The 20,817-nt window shown below is 45.3% G+C and overlaps 1 protein-coding gene across 4 annotated transcripts in view; it reads left to right on the top strand.

Moving 5' to 3' along the window:
• The first annotated feature begins 857 nt into the window (after nt 1-857).
• PRR7 (proline rich 7, synaptic) overlaps nt 858-20,817 on the top strand; it is a 55,007-nt gene continuing 35,047 nt past the window's right edge. For 2 of the 4 annotated variants that reach the window (XM_069954505.1, XM_069954479.1), the window contains exon 1: nt 858-1,172. The gene's annotated coding sequence lies outside the window, so the exon portion shown is untranslated. Of the gene's footprint in view, nt 1,173-1,374; nt 1,495-1,516; nt 1,567-20,817 lie in introns of those variants that run through there. The other 2 variants (XM_069954496.1, XM_069954488.1) reach the window with 2 other exon arrangements.

The following is a 20,817-nucleotide window of genomic DNA, read 5'->3' as shown; positions in this document are numbered from 1 at the left end:
TCCTTTGTGTGGCCTCAGTGAGCGATGCTGCATACACGGTATGCATTGCTATTCTTGTATTTAGGGGTCTAGTTGGGGTGGCACAATACCTAGTCTAACTCCAGGTGATGGCAAGGCACACTACACCATTGCTTTATGAAGAGTGGAGGCTGCCAGTTGTGGCTGGTTGCAGTTCTCTCACAATGGGTATAGGTAAAGGGTACACAGCACTAAACTAGAGACGTGGGCGACGACCCATCGCAAAACAACCCCGTGGCCGCTTCTTCTCCCCTGCACCTGTGTCTCATCAATACACATCTGTGCACTGGATTGATCATGTGTGGTGGGTGCCACCTCAGGGCTATGGCTATCCTGTGGAATATTCTCTCCGACATATATGTAAGATATATGATGTAGGACTATGGCAGTGTCTCCTCACTATTCCCAGGATGGGTGGGGGGGTCCTAGGGGTCAGATCCCTCCCACCAGTAATGGCATATCCTAGTAAAGGTGGCCATGCAGGCTGCAATATCCTTCGGTCATGGTAGAATTGCCTCATACTGCTCTCTGAAGTGCGACATCCTCCATCCCTGACACGTTTGCTATGTTCAGTTGTTCTGTGCACATTAGGAGAGTGACTTTGCACTGTTCCCACACAGCAGCCCGCTGACACATGAGGTGGGCAGCACACGGGTATGGGTAGCCGGTGCCCCTGTGTGCCTGGCAGCAGACAGGCTCCCAGAGCCCCGGTGTGTACAATAAGGCGCTTCTCCCCTCTACACCCCCAGCCGCCTGACACATTGTGCTGCCTGCAAATGTCGTGATTTCCTGGTTACTCTGTTACCATGACAACAGCTGCTAGCAGTGTAATGAATAGGAATCCGGCGACACATGCCAGCACATAGAGCGCACGTGTGCCGCACACATAGAGGGGCACTACACCCCCGGGCACTGCCCCCCAGTGTGGGGAGGGGAGTGAGGGAAGGGAACCCAGGCACCGGGGGCACAGACAGAGCATCCCCTCCCTCTGGGGAAAGGGAACCCTATGTGTGGCTGCTGCGTGTGACAGGGACACATAGAGGTAACGTGGGGGAGGGGGGAGAGAGAAGCTAGACTGGAGCTAGGTACAACACGGAGGAAGGAAGGAGGACAGGTGCACGCCGAGGAGAACTCCAGCCCGCCACAGCCGTGAGGTAAGGAGACGCTCAGGCATCGTGCACACCGGGCGCCGGTGCGGGGGATTCTCTCTCCGTCACCGGGACTCCCAGCTGCCCCCTGCACCGGTGACTGCAGCCCCCGGGGGGCACTGGCTGAGGGGGTGCAGTGCCAGCCCCAGCATCACCCCCAGACTACAGCACAGCCCGGGGAGGCTGGCATCTCCAGCAGCCAAATCCGGGGGAGGGAGCTGGAGGAAGGAGGAAGACAGACTGTCAGCTCGGTGTACCAGGCAGCACAGCGCTGGCACCATTCTGTCTGCCCGTCTCCTGCAGAGCTCTGCTTCACCCCACTACCCAGGTACCAGGGAACCTCTGCAAAGGGAGGGGCGACTGCAAGAGGGCTGATGGGTGGCGGGGCACCCCTCCGGAGGTGAGTGGCATCTGGATGGGGGGGGGGGGAGCAGATCCTGGGTATGGAGGGGGCAGCAGATCCTGGGTATGGAGGGGGCAGCAGATCCTGGGTATGGAGGTGGAATTAGATCCTGGGTATGGAGGTGGCATTTGATCCTGGGTATGGAGGTGGCATTGGATCCTGGGTATAGAGGTGGCATTAGATCCTGGGTATGGAGGTGACATCCTGGGTATGGAGGGGGCAGCAGATCCTGGGTATGGAGGTGGAATTAGATCCTGGGTATGGAGGTGGCATTGGATCCTGGGTATGGAGGTGGCATTAGATCCTGGATATGGAGGTGACAGATCCTGGGTATGGAGGGGGCAGCAGATCCTGGGTACGGAGGGGGCAGTAGATCCTGGGTATGGAGGTGGCATTAGATCCGGGGTATGGAGGTGGCATTAGTTCCTGGGTATGGAGGTGGCATTAGTTCCTGGGTATGGAGGTGGCATTAGATCCTGGGTATGGAGGTGGCATTAGATCCTGGGTATGGAGGTGGCATTAGATCCTGAGTACGGAGGGGCCATTAGATCCTGGGTATGGAGGTGGCATTAGATCCTGGGTATGGAGGTGGCATTTGATCCTGGGTATGGAGGTGGCATTGGATCCTGGGTATGGAGGTGGCAGCTGATCTTAGGTATGGAGGTGGCATTAGACCCTAGGTATGGAGGTGGCATTGGATCCTGGGTATGGAGGTGGCAGCTGATCTTAGGTATGGAGGTGGCATTAGATCCTGGGTATGGAGGTGGCATTAGATCCTGGGTATGGAGGTGGCATTAGACCCTAGGTATGGAGGTGGCATTGGATCCTGGGTATGGAGGTGACAGCTGATCTTGGGTATGGAGGTGGCATTAGATCCTGGGTATGGAGGTGGCATTAGATCCTAGGTATGGAGGTGGCATTAGATCCTGGGTATGGAGGTGGCAATAGACCCTAGGTATGGAGGTGGCAATAGACACTATGCATGGAGGTGGCATTAGATCCTGGGTATGGAGGTGGCATTAGATCCTGGGTATGGAGGGGGCATTAGATCCTGGGTATGGAGGGGGCATTAGACCCTAGGTATGGAGGTGGCATTAGATCCTGGGTATGGAGGTGGCAGCAGACCCTGGGTATGGAGGGGGCTTTGCTGGTCCCTGTTTAGGATAGGTAGCCAAGCTAGAGCCATGCATGTAATGCTGCATTCACCACCTGGATCTCACTGTTGCTTCTCCTTCAGTCTCAGTGCATGTGCTATGGATGCTGTGCCTGTATAAGCTGCAGACATGGATTTCTCCAGACTGGTATATGCTATATATGATATCCATGTGGCAGCTGCTGCCCTAATACATGGGCCTCTATGTACAGAGCTCTGCAGATTTCATCTCTATACCCCATGGATGGTGGATACGCATTGCTCATAGCCTTTCCACATTCTAGCTGCATCATGTAACTTTGCATCTTTGTAGCCTCCATGTAGAAGCTCCCTATAGGATGTATACTATTACATCAATGAGTAATCTCTATTATGTGTATTATACTATAGGACTGGGTGATCTCTATTATATTGTAGTTATCTTGCAGATGCCGTCCCTTCTAGCCATCCGTTGTTCCTAGCTTGGTTGGTTTTGCAGTTTCCCCCATTGGAAAGTTTTGCTGATTTTGTTCTTAGTGCTTGGATTTACACCTGCAGTTTTGGATGCATTTTAGCTGAGTGAAGTAGTAAGGACTCATTTTATATATATATATATATATATATATATATATATATATATATATATGTATACTTCACTCGAAAATTGTATGTGTAGATCCTTATGCCAGGGATGTTCAGGGGATTTGCTGGTTTTGTTACTGTGTGATGATGTCATACGCAGAGGTCCCTTCTTAATAGGGGTTTAAGACTGGGATGCTAAAACCTACCGCCTTGTGTGAAAGTGCTGCTGCAGGGAAGGTGTCATCCAGTGAGTCACGTGACAGGAGACTTATGCCAGGATTGTAGAACGTGGCCTCATATTGGGCATCATCCATGTGCCACTGCAAGGGTGTAACAGTGGCCAAAAGATCAAACTATGCAATCCCTATGAGTAAGTGACTTACTGTTGTAGCTTATGCATAGCTCATACTAAGGTGGCTTTCTGCTGAGTATAATGTGGGACATAAAGAGAGAGACAATATAATGGAAAGATCGGCTTTTAAATACCTACGCAAATACTGACCAGAAAAAAGTGGCCTTATACTAATAATATCTGCAGGTTTTTTTTTAATCAGTATGTGTTTTGTAATTGTATACTATCCATGTGAGATGGGAATATGTGTGTGTGTTGGGATGCTTTCTGGCATTAGCTTCTTTTCGGCTACTTGTATGTCCCTCCACACCTTTTCTTTTGCTATTGGTCTTGGTGGTTACAGTTAATGATTTGGTATAGGGGTTGCAGCAGTAACAGGCATAACTGGCTTATAACATTGGCCATAAATAGTTACAATATCATTTTACTATGGGGCAGATTTACTTATACTGGTGGTTTATATGCCAGTCTGAACCAAGCCCCCTAGAGTAAGGGTCCTTTTACATAAAAAAAAGTCTGTTTTTAACAACCACTTTTTCGGACAGAGATGAGTCGACAGAAGGGGTAGGCGCACCCCTAGTAATTAAAAAACAATAGTAAAATGAACATTGGGCCCTTATTTATAGTCTGTTCCTGGCTATGATTTCAATAATCTATTAGATAATCTGTCAGATAAATCTGTGTGTGTGTAAATGGACCCTAAGAGGTGGCATAGACCACAACTTCATAGCCACCAGGTTATGCCGATTTCTGATGTATAGTTTATCAGTTAACTGGCAGGAGACCACGCCCTTCTGCTAAGTCCCACCCAAAGTGGCCGTAACGGAGCAACAAAAAAAAAAAAAAAAAAAAGTTGCACATCTTTGTGGTAAACATGCATGGATTTTTTTTCCACCAGAAAAATGGAGGAACACCATTAAAAGACTCTCCCTATGTGATCTCATTCAGTGGGGCAAGTGCAAATGACTGTTTCAGATGTAAAGCCATAGGCAGCTTGGTTAGTTTAGTTATAGTTTTCTATCAGTACATAGAAGAGTCCGGAAACTGGAGAGAAAGGAACGGCTGCACATCCCATCTATGGCTGATACTAATGCCGCTTGGCCTATATTAAAGTGAATGTACGATCAGGCCTGGGCTGATGCACTTAATTACAATCAATGAAGCCGCATCATAGAGGGGCTGGGGTTTCCTCCCACTGGGGGTGGGTTGGCCCGCCTCCAGTGCTTTAGCCTGGGCCTGGTGGTACATTCACTTTAAAAATCAACACCAGAGTGTCTGTATATGATTTGATTAAGCCATAATAGCCCCGTGTACCAACGTGCAGGTCCTCTGGTTCACACGGGTCCCTACGCTAACTCCACACCGTGTCGGTCAGTGACCGCCACCCCCGCAAAGCGTGCACGTGCAGGGAAGGGGGGCCATGGAATGGTCCTGCAACCCCCATGTCACAGGACCAGACCCAAAAAGCCCCACCAGAACCCGGCCAGCACCACCGGCGGGGGAGGCTGCCCCCAAACGACACAAGTATGGATATGGTATTACACTTACCACTGCTGCACTCAGAGTGGGGAGGACATAAGGTACTGACACATGAGCACAGGCATATCCTGCTAATTTTGGTCAGGTGGGTCTTATAAAGGAGTGCGAGCTGTTCAGAGAGGGAGAACTGTAAAAGTCGGAAAATGTAGAGAAAGGAACGGCTGCACATCCCATCTATGGCTAATACTAATGCCACTTGGCCTATATTAAAAATCAACACCAGAGTGTCTGTATATGATTTGATCAAGCCATAATAGCCCCGTGTACCAACTTGCAGGTCCTCTGGTTTACTCTGGGTCCCTACGCTAACTCCACACCGTGTCGGTCAGTGAGCGCCACCCCCGCAAAGTGTGCACGCGCAGGGAAGAGGGGCCATGGAATGGCCCTGCAACCCCCATGTCACAGGACCAGACCCAAAAAGCCCCACCAGAAGAGCCCCATATAGAAGAGTCCGAAAATCAAAATAATGCTCTTCCGTCCTCCCCTTCCCTTACCAAGAAAGCAAGAAAATAGGATCATTCCCTTGTTCGCACTTTCAGATTGACCATCGGGCTAGGTGAGGAGCCAGCCACATCTGAGGTTCCTTATCTTAACCATGGGAAATGAGGGGGCTTCAAAATCTGTAAAGGCACCCATGCACATCTATCTGAACCCACCCATTTCAGTGAGACTGACAGACTGTCAAATATGTATTGTGGCTATAGCCTGCTATGGGCCCATTATGTACCTTGTGGTTGTGGCAAGTTACAATGTTAGCATGTTACATCAGACACGTAAGTATTCTCACCAAAGATGAAATCCCTCCATAATCAGGTGTGGTAAGTGAGCACCATATGGAGACACTTAGAGAGTCTACGGGTCCATAATGCTGAGTGGATTATACATTCAGTTCTTGATTCTTCATTCTAGATTACCTATTTGCATCAGTGCCATATGCCGACATATAATTGGATTTAGTGACACATCAAAGTTTGATTATTTTTACCAGGGCTGTCATTGTCATCTGTGTTGTTTTTCTATGATGGGATAGAAATGGATGACAGTAAAAAGGAGCAGGAGAAGAAATGGCTCTCAATTAAAAAAAAAAAAAAAAAAAACTTAAAATTGTTGATTCTTAACAAATGTGTAAATGTTTACATTTATCAAAAATGACACTTCGCCCTAATGTCTTGGCCCCAAGACCTTCTCTGCCGTCTGCTCTTAGGCTGCATTCACACATCAGCAAATTTTGCAGATCTATGGATGGCGAATGGCTCTACGGCATGGTTTTCATATATCAACATCATGCCAGCTGCTGGGAAAAATTTTAAAATCCGCGCGTCTCTGCTTATACAGTGCCGCAGAGATTTAAACAGTTTCCCCGCTGACGACATGATGTCGATATATCATGCCAGGCTGGAAGACCATCCGGTGGACGTGTGAATGCAGCCTAAGCCCCAGTCTGCCTTTAGGAACATAGAGACTAGAAACAGAAAGTGGCAGTGGGGCTTAAAGGGGTTAACCAGCGCTACAAAAACATGGCCACTTTCTTCCAGAGACAGCCCCACTCTTGTCTCCAGTTTGGGCGGGGTTTTGCTGCTCAGTTTCATTGAAGTGAATGGAGCCTAAAGAGGTTGTCCAACATTTTTTTCTTATTGGAAATGTAAATAATATGTAATCTGTCCCTTTCCCTTAGTGGTTTTCTCTGACCTTTTTTCTCCTCTGGGCCTCCTCCTCTGTTGCTGCTTTTTGGATTTGTGTTTGTTTACATAAAGAACTTCCAGGTCACAGGGGTCAGCAGTGACATCACAGCTCTGCAAGCATATAGCTCCACCCCCTCCTCTCTGAATCTAGCCCCACAGCCATAGGCAGGAAATGTCTGTATTACTACAAGTGTCTTTTGAGCAGCATAGTGGCCCAGTGTCTGCCAATTACTTATGTTACCAAATCAACTAGTTTTTCACACTTATCTGTTGTAGGACTACAAACCCCAGCACACAGATTACATATACACCACAGAAGCCATCCTACAGGTGGGCGGGGTCTTAATGAGGCAGGATTCTGTTATCTCAGCAAGAAACGTATATAATGGTGACTGCCATGAGGTGAAGTCTCCTCTCCCCTCTCCATATTACACACAGCAGCAGCAGCACTGCCCTAACACTGTACATCCTTACACTACAATAGTAACAATATAGGGGGAGATGTAACACAGCCTGTGCAGGGGAGCAGTTACCCATAGCGACCAATCAGATTGCTTCTTTCATTTTTAAAAAGGCCTTGGAAAATGAAACCTAGAATCTGACTGGTTGCTATGGGCAACTGCTTCCCTGTTCCTCTGCACAAGGTTTGATAAATCACCCCCTCATACTTCCTTTATTTACTGTTTATAGCTCCAACCTATGCTGAAGTGCTGTACAGAGATTGTAGTCTGTCATGCTGTCCTCACTGCTGCAGTTTCTTCTCAGATGTTAGATGTTAGGGGTGTGGCTAAAGAAATGTGGAGGCATAACCACGCCCACCTGATGACTCACTGTTCCCTCACTGGCAGGAACAGGAAACAGAAAGGGAACAGGACATCACAGGAAGAAAAGAAAACACAGGCAGAGTGGGCATGTGACTAAGCCTGAGAACACAGCACTCTAAATTAAAAATAGAAGTGTATGTAGAATATCCACAGAGGTCAATGCAATCCTAGTTTATTGAAAAATCCTGGACAACCCCTTTAATTACAAACTGCACCTGAGCTGGAGACAAGAGTCGTGTTGTCTCTAAAAAGAAATTGGCCATGTTTTTGTAGCACTGGATCACCCCTATAAGGTTGTGCTATGCGCAGGAGAACTCCTGGGCTGTTACCTGCAATTTTTGAGCCTGCTCTTTCCAGAGGATACATCCAAACCATCCAAAAAAATTATGGGAAGCAGTGCGTTGTTGTGTTATTATTTCTGTCTCCTGAATGTAATCATCCTGCTCCCTTCAGATTGTCCTCATCGTCATCACCAGGTCCCTTTGCAATGCTGCTACTGCTGTTTTTTTGTTTTGTTTTGTTTTATTCTGCTCACATAACACCTTGCTCAGCCATTGCCTTTCTCCCTCCACCTACCATCTATGTTAGTGTTCTGTAAATCGTCCCCAGCACAGGGTCAGCCTGCTCAGTCCAGTGCGCTTTTACTAGCTGTGTAATGGCATAGCAGAAAAGAGTAAATGATGGGCTGTGTTTGGCCATGTAAGGGAAAGGAGGCCTGTGCAGGTTCGTCTGGCAAAGCTTTGGTCTTGCCCCAAAAATGGACAGAATAAAAGATAGCTGTGTGTGATAACAGCAGTGATACCACTAAAATTACCTTGCCACAATTTCAAAGGGTTAAGTTTTACAAGACAGGCATTTCTTTGACTTAAAGAGGACCTGTCACCCCCGGTGACGGGGTGACAGGCTCCTGACCGCCCGTTAGAGCCCCCTATACTCACGTGATCCCGCTGGGTCCCGCTTCTGGAGATGGTCGGGTCACGGAGATATCGGCGCCCGAGTCCAACACTCATAGAGAATGAGAGGAGAGTCCAGCGCTCCGTCATTCTCTATGAGCGTTGGACTCATCTGAGGAGCGCGCGCGTCGGGCTGCAGCGGCTGAGATCTCGGTGACCCGACCGGGTCAAAGAAATGCCTGTCTTGTAAAACTTATCTGATATCTGCAATAAATCTTCCACATGTGGACACACATTTACAGTGATCCCTCAACTTTCAATGGCCTCAGGATATAATATTTTCAACATACAATGGTCCTTTTTGAACCATCGTAACTTGAGACCAGACTCAGTATACAATGCTACAGACTGTCAGGATCTGCAGCACATGTAAAAATAACTAGCTGATCGACCAATAAAAGTGGCCATTTTACTAGTAAAATCCCAGTATTAGTGAAGTGGATGCACTGATTGTTTGTCTAGGATCCCCTCCCTACAGTACAGTGCGATACTACATGTTCTGTGCTGCTCTTTACCTGGGCCAGGATGAGCTGCTCCTTTGGGCACCTGGTAAGGGCGGCTTCATTTTATTTTTCTGAGACCCTGTGTAATCTGTACAGGACCCTGAAATTGCTCTGGTCTTCTACATAGAAAGTTATTTACAGCTTCCAGTAGCTCTTTCTGATATTGTATGTAAGGACTTGCTTTATTCATATTAGTTAGCTGGGTTTTTTTCCCTTTAAAGGGACTCTGTACCCACAATCTAACCCCCCCAAACCGCTTGTACCTTCGGATAGCTGCTTTTAATTCAAGATCTTTCCTGGGGTCCGTTCGGCAGGTGATGCAGTTATTCTCCAAAAAAACAACTTTTAAACTTGCAGCCCCGTGCCCAACGGCCGGGGCTTACATTATGTATGCATTAGGCTGGCACCACCTCTCTGTCCCTCCTCCCCGCCATTAGGAATGCTCCAGGAACATTTACTGCTGTTTGAACATTGCAGAGGTGCCTTAACGATCCAGCCCATGTTCAGTATTCACACAGCTGATGAATAGGAAGCAATCTGCCTGGAGCATTCCTAATGATGAGGAGGGACAGAGAAGTTGTGCCAGCCTAATGCATACACAATGTAAGCCCCGGCCGTTGGGCATGAAGCTGCAAGTTTAAAAGTTGTTTGTTTGGAACAACTGCACCACCTGCCGAACGGACCCCAGGACAGATCTTGGATTAAAAGCAGCTATCCGAAGGTACAAGTGGTTTGGGGGGTCAGATTGTGGGTAAAGTAGAAATATGTAGAAGACGGCACTTCCGGGGAGGTGGTGCTCGAGGTGAGAAAAATGTTCAGATATTAGGAAGAGCCCTGCACTCACCAGGTAAATTATGCTTCTTTATTGTAGTGTAGCAAACATATGGTACAAGGACACGTTTCGGCCAAGCATGGCCTTCATCAGCTTAGGGGTGTACCCCCTAAGCTGATGAAGGCCATGCTTGGCCGTAACGTGTCCTTGTACCATATGTTTGCTACACTACAATAAAGAAGCATAATTTACTTGGTGAGTGCCGGGCTCTTCCTAATATCATATTGTGGGTACAGTCGCTATAAATTTTATATTTTTTCACATTATGGGAAGCCATTTCGGGGGTTCAGAACCAATCACCAGTTTTCCATAGAGTTTTGGCCTCAAAATACAATGGTTTCAACATACAATGGTCTTACTGGAACCAATTAATGTATTGGTATGAGGGAAAGACGTATTGTGGCAGACACAAATGATGGTCCATGTAATGTATGGATGGACCTGCCAGCGCTACCAAGTAGCTTACTTTGGTTCTGGCTTACACAGTGGGACCGTGAGGTGAGCCCCCTGTTACATTTATGCGTTCTTGTAACCTTTAGGCTAGATTCACACGTAACATATCCGCAGCAGATTTCACACTGTGAGATCGCATCAAAATCCGCAGCGGATACCTTTCTTGTAATTTCCAATTTGATAACATACTTGCAGCCGGATGGTCATCCTGCTGCGAGTATGTAAGTGCCGCCCCCATTAACCCCCCGCCGCCAGGAAGATACTTTACTTGCTCCATCCTCCGGGCCGCATCTGAGGCTCATGGACATCTGAGGCTCACGGGCAATCAGTGACTGTGGCAGGGCTGTGCACTGATTGGCTACGCAGGACCTCCGGAAACGAGCAAATAAGACCGGAGCATGGAGCAGGTAAAGTATCTTCCTGGCGGCGGGGGGTAATGGGGGAGGCACTTACAGATGACAATCCTAAAGTGAGTATGTAATCACATTGACACTGACAGGAGTGGTATCCACAGCAGATTTTGCAGCATGAAATCCCCTGCAGATATGTTTTATGTGTATCTAGTCTTAAAGGGGTTATCCAGCGCTACAAAAACGTGGCCACTTTCTTCTCGAGAAAGCCCCTCTCTTGTCTCCAGTTCAGGTGTGATTTGCAATTAAGCTCCCTTCACTTTAATGGAACTGAGTTACAAAACCCCACCCAAGCTGGGGACAAGAGTGGTGCTGTCTCCGGAGGAAAGTGGCCATGTTTTTGTAGCGCTGGATAACCCCTTTAATTTTAAATATTGTTTTGGAATTGAGAATATATTGAAAACTAGTAATCTTGTTTATTATAATATCACCTACTGTTTGGACAAATCCAGAGGGTCAGGTACCCAGCATTCCCAGCAGCTGCCCAGGTTGTTCACATGTAGCTTCCTAATTGCAGACAATAGAGGAGAAAGCCACACAGAACAGAGTGTAGTTGCAGGGGTGTCAAGCTCAGGCCCTCCAGCTGTTGCAAAACTACAAATCCCATCATGCCTGGGCAACCAAAGCTTTAGCTTTGGCTGTCCAGGCATGATGGGAATTGTAGTTTTGCAACAGCTAGAGGGCCTGAGTTTGGCACATGTGGTGTAGTGCTTTACTGGTGCCATGGCTGGATAATGCGGAAATGGAACCTTAAAAAAACACAGAAAAATCTTTTCAAGAAACACAGTGTTTGCCAAGCATACCTTCCCTTCTCTGCAAGGCTGTTACATAGTTACATAGTTAATACGGTTGAAAAAAGACACATGTCCATCAAGTTCAATCAAGGAGGGGATGGATACAGGGAAGGGGGAGGGGTGATAGGTTCTATACATATGCATTTATATTATTTTGCTCTAAGAACTTGTCTAGGCCTGTTTTGAAGCCCTCTACTGTTTTTGCTGTGACCAGATCTATATACCCGTCATGCGGCCGTTAAGAGTAAACAGAGAGGGCTCCCGGCGTGAGCCCTCTCTGCAGCGCGCGGTCCCCGGTTGCTATGTGCAGCCAGGGACCGCGTGTATTAGCCGGCGCGGCCGATTGCCGCGGCCGGCTAATTAACTATTCAAATGCCGCTGTCAAAGCTGACAGCTGCATTTGAATAGCAGCTGTGCCCCCTCTCCCTGGTGTCCAGTGGGGGATCTCCCCCCCGCGATGCGATCGCGGAGGGGAGATCCGTTCTAATGAGCCGGCCGGGGCTCAGCGTCGGAATGACGCTGATCCTGGCTTGGCAATCTATTCAGATGGTCTGCAGCAGACCATTATAATAGAGCACCAATCTGATGGATCGGTGCTCTATTATATACACAGGATTGATCTCAATGGGAGATCAGTTCTGTGTATATAGAAGTCCCCCAGGGGGCTTCATATTACTGTAAGGGAAAGTTAAAAAAAGTGTTTTTATTAATAAAAAATCCCCTCCACTAAAAAAGTCAGAATCACCCCCCTTTTCCCATTTTACAAATAAAAATAAATAAATAAATAAATAAACATGTTTGCTATCGCCACGTGCGTAATTGCCCGAACTATTAATTAATCACATTCCTGATCTCGCACGGTAAACGGTGTAAGCGCAAAAAAATCCCAAAGTGCAAAATTGCGCATTTTTGGTCGCATCAAATCCAGAAAAAATGTAATATAAAGCGATCAAAAAGTCGCATATGCGCAATCAAGGTACTGATAGAAAGAACACATCATGGCGCAAAAAATGACACCTGACACAGCCCCATAGACCAAAGGATAAAAGCGCTATAAGCCTGGGAATAGAGCGATTTTAAGGAACGTATATTTGTTAACAATGGTTTTAATTTTTTACAGGCCATCAGATACAATAAAAGTTATACATGTTATATATCGTTTTAATCGTAACGACTTGAGGAACATATATAACAACTAAGTTTTTTCCATAGGACACACGGCGTAAAAATGAAGCCCCCCCAAAGAAAAATAATTGCAGGTTTTTTTCAATTTCACTGCGCATATAATTTTTTTCTGGTTTCGCAGCATATTTTATGGAAAAATTCAGCCTGTCATTGCGAAGTACAATTAGTGACGCAAAAAATAAGGGCTCATGTGGGTCTGTAGGTGTAAAATGCAAGTGCTATGGCCTTTTAAACACATGGAGGAAAAAACGAAAACGCAAAAACGAAAGTTAGCACGGTCCTTAGAGGGTTAAATAAGTTAATCATATCTCCCCTTAAACGTCTCTTCTCCAGACTAAACAAATGTAATTCTTTTAATCTCTCCTCATAACTAAGATGCTCCATTCCCCTTATTAGCTTAGTTGCCTGTCTTTGTACCCTCTCCAGCTCTAGAACATCCTTTTTATGAATCGGGTTCCAAAACTGGACAGCATACTCCAGATGGGGCCGCACCAAAGCTTTATAAAGCGGTAATATTATATCCCTGTCCCGAGAGTCCATGCCTGTTTTAATGCATGACAATATCCTGCTGGCCTTAGAAGCAGCTGACTGACATTGTGTGCTGTTCTGTAGTCTATTATCTACAAGTACACCCAGATCCTTCTCCATTAGTGACTCTCCGAGAGTAACTCCCCCTAGGATATATGATGCATGTGGGTTATTAGTACCCAGGTGCATAACTTTACATTTATCCACATTGAACCTCATTTGCCAAGTGGACGCCCAAACACTCAGTGTGTCTAAGTCATCCTGTAACATCTGCACATCCTCCATAGACTGTACTGTACTACAAAGCTTGGTGTCATCTGCAAAGATAGAAACATTGCTGTTAATTCCATTCTCAATATCATTAATAAACAAGTTAAACAGAAGAGGGCCCAGTACTGACCCTTGGGGTACACCACTTATTACCGGGGACCATTCGGAGTAGGAATCATTGACCACCACTCTCTGGGTACGATTATTAAGCCAGTTTTCAATCCAGTTACACATTAAATTTTCCAAACCGATAGACTTTAACTTACCCATCAGACGTCCATGAGGAACTGTGTCAAACGCTTTTGCAAAATCCAGGTACACGATATCCACAGCCCCGCCGCCATCCAGGCTTCTACTTACCTCTTCATAGAAACATATTAGGTTGGTTTGACAGCTTCTGTCCTTAGTAAAACCATGCTGGTTATCACTTATAATACTATTAGCCACTACATATTCCTGGATGTAGTCCCTTATAAGCCCCTCAAATAGTTTCCCCACAATGGATGTTAAGCTTACAGGTCTATAGTTACCTGGGGAAGTTCGAGAGCCCTTTTTAAAGATCGGCACTACGCCAGTCCCTCGGCACAATACCAGTAAGCAAAGAATCACGGAATATTTCATACAAGGGTAGAGAAATTCCCTAAGAACTCTGGGGTGTAATCCATCAGGCCCTGGAGCTTTGGTTACATTGAGTTTGTTTAATTTATCTTGGACCATATCTATAGTAAACCAGTTCAGTACATGGCCCCACCCACAACAGCTCCATCCTCTTCTTTTGTATATACAGAACTGAAGAAGCCATTAAGTAACTCAGCTTTCTCCTGATCCGCAGTTATAAATTCCCCTTCGCCATTATTTAGGGGTCCTACATGCTCTGTCCTTGGTTTTTTTGCATTAATATATTTGAAGAATTTTTTGGGGTTTCTTTTGCTATCTATAGCTACTTGCCTTTCATTGTGAATTTTTGCTGCTTTTATTACATTTTTACAGGTTTTGTTGACTTCTTTGTAATGTTTAAAGGCTACAGCTGACCCCTCTGATTTGTATTTTTTGAATGCCCCTTTTTTGTCATTAATAGCCCTTCTAACCTCGGTTGTAAGCCATGTGGGATTGGATTTTAACCGTTTATATTTGTTACCCATAGGAATATATTTGGCAGTACAGTTATTTAATGTGGATTTGAAGATTTCCCATTTATTAGCTGCATCAGTATGTGACAGCAGCCGCTCCCAGTCTATGCCCTGAAGTTCTGCCCTTAACCCAGGAAAATTGGCCCTTTTAAAATTAAGAGTTTTTGCCCTACCAACATGTTTTTCTTTTCTACACTTTAAGCTAAAAGTCACTATATTGTGGTCACTATTACCCAGGTGTTCATGGACATCCCCAACCAGCTCAGCGTTGTTAGAAATAACCAGATCCAACAAGGCATCACTTCTAGTTGGCTCCTCCACAAACTGGCCCAGAAAATTATCCTGCAGGAGGTTAAGAAATTCCCTCCCCTTTGTGGTTTTAGCTGAACCTTGACCCCAATCTATATCTGGGTAGTTGAGGTCCCCCATTACCACTACTGTTCCCTCCCAGGCAGCCCGCTCTATTTGTCTATTCAACTGACCATCTATCCCCTCAGTAATGTTGGGGGGTCTATAGATTACACCAAGAATAATTTTTTCACTCTTTACCTCCTTCTGTAGTTCTACCCATAATGCTTCCACATCATCACAGTCATCGCCCACTATTGCATCTTTTACACTCACTTTAATATCACTTCTGACATACAGACATACTCCTCCTCCCCTTCTGCCCACCCGGTCCCTTTTGAACAATGCAAATCCCTGAATATTGACAGCCCAGTCATGTGAGTAGCCCAGCCATGTCTCAGTCACACCAACCACATCAATGGACTCCTCCAGAACCAAGGCCTCTAGCTCCCCCATCCTGCTGGCTAGACTTCTGGCATTAGTAACCATACACTTTATATTACCATCGAATTTACCCGCTACATTATAAGAAATAGGATTTATTACAGTGCTGTGGCTACAATCATCCCCACTGTTCATCCGCAACATATGGATCTCCCTATCCACTGCTCTTATCCTCCCCCCACAGGACCCTTCTCCTCCCTCCTCAATGTTCTGTCCCCTCTCTAACCTATCCGCCACTATATTACAGACTACATTGTCCTCCCTCCACATCCCTAGTTTAAAAACCTCTCCACCCCTTCTAGGATTCTCTCCCCCAGCACAGTGGACCCCCTTCCATTAAGGTGCAAATTATCTGCGGAAAACAGTTTGTAGCCCAATGAAAATTCAGCCCAGTGCTCTAAAAACCCAAACCCTTCTCCTCTACACCATGACTTGAGCCATGCATTTAACTCCCTAAGCTCCCGCTGTCTTTCCTGCGATGCGCATGGCACAGGCAGTATTCCAGAGAATACCACCTTGGAGGTCCTTCCCTTCAACTTAGATTAAATTATTTTTAATAGACCTCCACCTACCTTGTATCCTGTCATTGGTTCCCACATGGACCACAACAGCTGGGTCATCCCCAGCCCCCCCAAGTAATTTATCTACCCTTTCCACCACATGCCAAACCCTGGCACCAGGGAGACAGAAAACCATTCGGTTGAGGCAATCTTGGCGACAAATTATTCTATCCGTCTTCCTGATTATAGAATCCCCTACAACCACTAGCTGTCTAGGCCTACCTACAATACCATCCCGCCCACTACTAGTTGGACTGTTCCCCCGGCTGTTAGGGAGAACAGGTTCCACTAGAGCTGCCATTTCTGACACGGATGCCCTTGCATCATCACCTAACTTGGCAATTTTGCTTGGGCATACAGTAGGAGAAGTGGCCTTCCTTTTCTTGGATCCCTTACTGGTCCCTCTAACTACATTAACCCAGCTACTTACTTGGGCCTCCTGATCTAGATCACCACCCTCCATCACTACCCCGCTAACTTCCTGCTCAGTGAGCCGAAGTTCCCTCTCAAGGTGGCCAAGTTCCCTCAGTGTTGCAATATGCTTCTCCAGATCTCTAACTCGAGCTTCTAGATGGGCAACATGCTCACATCTGTCACAGCGGTACTCACCCTGGAACTCCTGCTCCAGTTGTGCGTACATGCGGCAGACTGCGCACTGAATGAAACCTTCCATCTCGCTAGCCATCATCCTCAGTGCAAAAAAAAACCGGAAAAGGAAGAGATTTAGCACTTACCAGAACTTGTAACTCCTTCTTTTAACTGCTTTTTTCAACTCCACTTATTTTCAACCACTTGTCAGCAAGCACACACAGTGAGTGCTGAGCCTTGATTTAAGCACCTGAGATCAATTAACCCCACCTCCAGGTGCAGAGCAGACCAGAGACCAGCTGTGTTCACACTGGAGTGCTATATGGGAGGGGTATACATTGGCATATCGTCAGAAAGGTCTGACATTGTATACCGCAATGTACTCACACCTCGACCTCTGAGGTAAAAGTACTGAATCTGTATGCAAAAAAGTGGACGCCCTAAAAAAAGAATGCATTTTAATTCTTTTTTTTAATTCTTTTTTTTATAATGTAAGTCCGTGGAAAAACGGATAAAAGCAGATGCACTTAAATGCATCCGTGTTTTCATCCTTTTTTGCATAAAACAGACTTGCAAAAACACAGTTTGAACCCAGCCTTACAACCATTTTGACATTTCTTTGATAAGTGTTTATTACTTATTATCGACATGCCATTAATTCTAATGACCTGTACATATGATGAAGGGGTCAACATACATAACATGAGATAAAAACTAGCCTGATAACAAGAATGGAATAAATGACAGACTGGTACAGAGGGAGAGATGACCTTGCCCATGAGCGTTAACAATTATTTGCCCCAAATAAACACCGTGAAATATTGGTCACTGTTCAGCCCCAGTATTCCTAGCACAGTTGTGCGCCCCTTAAATGTAGGCGTTCTTCGATTTACAAAAACCGCAACTGTGCCTGTCTACAGTTTTCATAACAGTGCCAACTTTCTGCCCCAAGCAGTGACATAAGTAGACACAACAGAGCCTGCGTTTAGTAATTCCAGTAGGTACTCTTGTGTCCTAAGAAGTAGTCATTGAAGTATCTCTAACAACAGTAAAAACAGCATTGTCTCTTGTATCCTAGCAGTAGTTATAGCAGTGCGCCCACTTTCTCTAGTATGCCCAGCAGTGCCACCTCCTTGCATTTTTTTGTGAGCCAATATGTGTAGCCTACTATACTAACATTACAGGATGACACACAGTACCTTCCTCACCTGACCAGCAGGAGCGGGCAGAAAAGCTGGCGCCGGATGCAGTCAGCATTTGGCCTGTCGGAAGGCCCACTCAGCAGGGCCCATTTTCTAGTCACCATGGTGACTGGGCTCTCTCCAGCTCTGCCATAGAACAGTTTATGATAACCCTCCATTGTGTGCAGAGGACCTGTACTCCACCACTTTGTTTATTTTACAGGTAATAAAAGGAGCAGCGGGTCCTCTGTAAAGTGTTACCAGTTAGAAAATAGAGATGTCGTGTTCGGAAACAAGTTGTATGACGTAGGCTTCAGTGGTGGCACAGATCTATTTGTGTCACTTCATAGTCATCGCATGCATCCTGTTTCTATTTACACACTGCTACTATCATGACCTTGTGTAAAACTGGAGAAACATATTACTGCGTGCAGGTGATAACAGATTGGCAAGGATCTAGAAAAGCACAGCATGACCTCATAGCTACCTATTCACTGTCCTGCCCCATTGTGCACTTAACATGCACACACAAGAGCCTGTGATGAATAAGAATAAAAATAGGAATAACAGTCTGATAACTAGGAGCCCATATTGTGGAAATTCTGCAACACATGAATGATTCATTTCCAGAAACGTTATTATGTTTCAGGAAAACTTGGATGTCATTTGTGCAATGTGAATCCCTAACACATGTATGTGTGTGTTTATATATATATATATATTATCCTTGATAATGCTGCGTTTACACGAAGCGATAATTCGCCCAATCGATCGTTTAACGATTTTGAAGCAGCAATTTGGTTTTCATAACGATCAGCGTTTAGACAAAAATTGTTAGAAAAATTGTTAGAAGATTCGTAAGAAAAATCGTTATTGCGATTGTTTTTAAGATCGCTTAAGACCATCTTTAACATAGGGTGAATCTTTGAAAGACTGTTGATAAGAAGCGATATGCGAATTTTTATCGAACGACGATTAGAAAACATGTTGAAAGATGAAAATGAACGATTTCTCGCTCGTCGCTTAATCGTTTGCTGTGTTTACATGGAGCAATTATCGCTCAAATGCGATCGTTATTGTGAAAATACGAACAATAATTGTTCCGTGTAAACGCAGCATAAGTCATAGCATTAAAACAAAGTAAATGATATTGGTTATCTTGTGACAATGGCACCTGAATAGGGATGGGATATGTTAGGCAGGCAGTGAATAGTCACTTCTTAAAGTTGATGTTATGGTGCACTACATCTGACAGATTTTTGAAGCTAAAGCCAGGAACAGACTATAAACAGAGAACATGCGCCGGTCTGTTCATAATCAAGTGCCGCATGCTCAGGACAAACACAAGCGTTTTCGTGGTTCACTAATCTCTAGATGTTACCTTGACATGTACCACCTACCTAAATACAGTATTTTTTCAAATGGTAGTGACTTCTGTGAGTCAAGAATGGTTTGAGGAACATGACAAACCAACAAACTCCAAATCTCATTCTGATCCAGTATTTGTGCAATGTGTTGGGGGGAAAAAGTCTGATCCATGGGGGTCCCACCTCATAATTTGCAGGGGTAAAGGATTTGCTGCTATTTACTTTGAGACAGATACCAGAGGACACCTTCTGAGGTCTTGTGGAGTCAATGCTTCATTACAGGGGTAGTTTTAGTGTTATAATGTGTGTGTGTGTGTGTGTGTGTGTGTATATATATATATGTACAAAGATACGCAGCACTCTAAGAAAAGTTGAGTTGCCGGGTGTCAGCGGTCCCACCTCGATCCACAGGTGTCTATATAAATAAGATACAAAGCGACTACAGCACTCAGGACTTAGTGAAAAAATAAACTTGTATTGGTTTATTCCACACAAAAAAAAAACATGGTGGGTATAAGCGACGTTTTGATGTCTCAATGACGGTTTTTTCAAACCAGTGTATATATACAGTGGTGCCTTGCATTACGAGCATAATTTGTTTCAGGACCGTGCTTGTAATCCAAATCACTCTTAAACCAAATCTTCCCAGAAATAATGATTTTTTTATTCTGAATAACAGGAAAAACAAAGGAAACAAACATTTAGAAAGCTGAATATATCATATTATAAGGTACTGTACAGTATAGCAATGAGCATGTGGAATATAAAGTATAGTAAGTGCATACGAATGGAAAAACTGCAGCAGTTTGTAGATACCCACAATGCAGTAGCGTAGTACAACATGCTAGAATAGAGAAGCAATGCTGCTGTCAGAGGTCTGTGTGGTCACATGACAGCAATGGGGGAGGGGTGTGTGTTCAGCATAGACCAATCAGGATGTGAGAATCACAGAGCTGTGCAGGAGGACAGTGACAGAGACTTCTCTATACAGCAGTGTGTATAGCTGAGTGTAAGGGCAGGCACATGGCAGGAATGAAGAGGGTGGGAAACACAAGACACAGGAAGGAATGAGCAGAGAGAGGGGTTACAGCTATGGCGAGATTACCTCAACAGTCTTGTCCCCTGATGCAGACCCCAGCCTAAAGTTGATCTGCTATGATTTGGAAGGTGGGGGAGTACAGTGCTGTAAACCCCACTATGCAGACCATGCCCCTCCCCTGCTCTCCCTCCCACACAGTACAGGGAGCTCGTAAACCAAATCAATGCTCTTAAACCAAGTTACATTATTATAACTATATATATATATATATATATATATATATATAGAGAGAGAGAGAGAGAGAGAGAGAGAGAGAGAGAGAGAGTTTTTCTACCTACAAAGACTGGAGAAGTCAACAATTGTTGTCGTACATACACTTCTGAGACATAATCTATGTATTTGATACTTTAGAAAAACAAAACTTAGATGTAGTCCCGCCCCCAGTTCACCAAAATGCCTAATTAGCATGAGGATTAAACTGTTAATATCATAGAAGGGGGGGGGGGGGTATCAAAAAGGTATAAAGTAGAATTGGATCAGTTGCCCCTAGCA

Source organism: Dendropsophus ebraccatus, chromosome 1 (genome assembly GCF_027789765.1).
Source record: "Dendropsophus ebraccatus isolate aDenEbr1 chromosome 1, aDenEbr1.pat, whole genome shotgun sequence".
NCBI lineage: Eukaryota > Metazoa > Chordata > Amphibia > Anura > Hylidae > Dendropsophus > Dendropsophus ebraccatus.
This window is presented reverse-complemented; position numbering and strand designations above follow the sequence as displayed.